Below are 1,759 nucleotides of genomic sequence, written 5' to 3' on the forward strand. Positions count from 1 at the left end.
TTATTTCGGTCTTTTCCTACCTTTTAAGTAACTCAGTAGGAGTTCTTCTCTAACAGAGGTTCTAGTCATGCACCTTATTGATGATGTAACATGCAGTGTTTACAGCCTCTGCCCAAAAGCTGTGAGGCAATTTACTAGAAAGAAGCATAGTCCTAGCCATATCTTCAAGAGTCCTGTTCTTTCTTTTAACTACTCCATTTTGTTGAGGAGTCCTAGGGGCAGAGAAGTTATGATCTATGCCATGCGCATCACAAAATTCAGTGAACTTAGCATTTTCAAATTCAGTTCCATGATCAGACCTAATGGATGCAAGTTGATTTCCTAATTATTTCCGAGTCTTTCTAACAAAAGCAGTAAACATGTGAAATGCTTCATCTTTAGATGTTAAGAATAGTACCTAGGTAAACCTAGAATAATCATCAACAAGTACTATCACATATTTCTTACCACCTCTGCTCAATGTTCTCGTTGGACCACAGAGATCCATATGAACCAGTTCCAACGTCCTGGTTGTGCTTACCATTTTCTTGCTTTTAAAGGATGATATTACCTGCTTCCCCCTTGCACAGGCCTCACAAACTTTGTCTTCCTTGAACTTGATGTTAGGTAGCCCTATCACCAAGTCCTTGGAGACTAATTTGTTGAGTTGATTCAGACTTGCATGACCAAGTCTTTTGTGCCACAGGAGGGGATCATTATCCAACACACTTAAGCAAGTGAGTTCATTTTCTGAAAGAGTGGACAAATCTACAATGTAAATATTGTTAACTCTTTTTCCCTGCAAAACAATCTTGTCAGTGGTAAGGTTAATTACAAACATTTGGTAGAGGTAAATGCTACAAGGTTGCCTCTGTCACACAGTTGTGACACACTGATTAGTCTATACTTTAAGCCATCTATCAAGTAGACATTCTCAATGGAGTGAGAGTCTTACCTACCTTTCCAACCCCAATGGTCTCACCTTTCTTCCCATTTCCAAAGGAGACATTACCTCCTTTCAAGTCCTCAAGTGAAAGGAACTGGTTCTTGCTTCCAGTCATATGTTTTGAGCCGCCACTATCCATGTACCATAATTGGCTGCTTCCCTTCACTTGGACTTGCAAAAAGAAATCAAGGGTTAGTCTTAGGAACCCAAACTAGTTTGGGTCCCTTTCTATAGGCAAAGGGGTAAATCAAATTCCTTTTTGCCCACCCAGGCAGCCTATTTTTTTCTTGAACAAAAGCTTTGTTCTTTTGACTGGCCTTTTCTTTTGCATTACATTCATTTTTGTAATGACCAGTCTTGCAACAGTGTGTGCAAATTTTGTTTTCAGGAAGAGTGAGGTACTTGCTTTTAGGGTCCCACTTAGGTGCTTGAGTCCCATAGGCAAGTCCTCTTTTGTTACTACTGTGATGTTCTTGTAGCCAGGAAAGTGCATCAGAAGCCTTATTCCATTTGCAAGTTCTGTCTAGTTCATACTTTACCTTCCCTAGGTCTTCTTTTAAAATTCTTATCTGCTCATCCTTCCTGTACAACTCATCCTTCATTTTTCCTAAGTTTTCTTCTAAGATGAGGGGAGTGTGATCAGCTTTCTTCTTTCCTGTTCCTAGTTTCAGTTTTAAATTTTCAGACCTAAGCTCTAGGACACTGCTGTCAAGTTCAAGAACCTGGTTCTTCAACTCAGCATTTTTATTGTCACTCTCATTAGCCCTAGATTCTAGATTTTTGCACTTGGCTTTTTAAGATTGCACACTCCCTAGACAGATCATCCTTCTCATT

The sequence above is a fragment of the Nicotiana attenuata genome, unplaced genomic scaffold (assembly GCF_001879085.1).
Source record: "Nicotiana attenuata strain UT unplaced genomic scaffold, NIATTr2, whole genome shotgun sequence".
NCBI lineage: Eukaryota > Viridiplantae > Streptophyta > Magnoliopsida > Solanales > Solanaceae > Nicotiana > Nicotiana attenuata.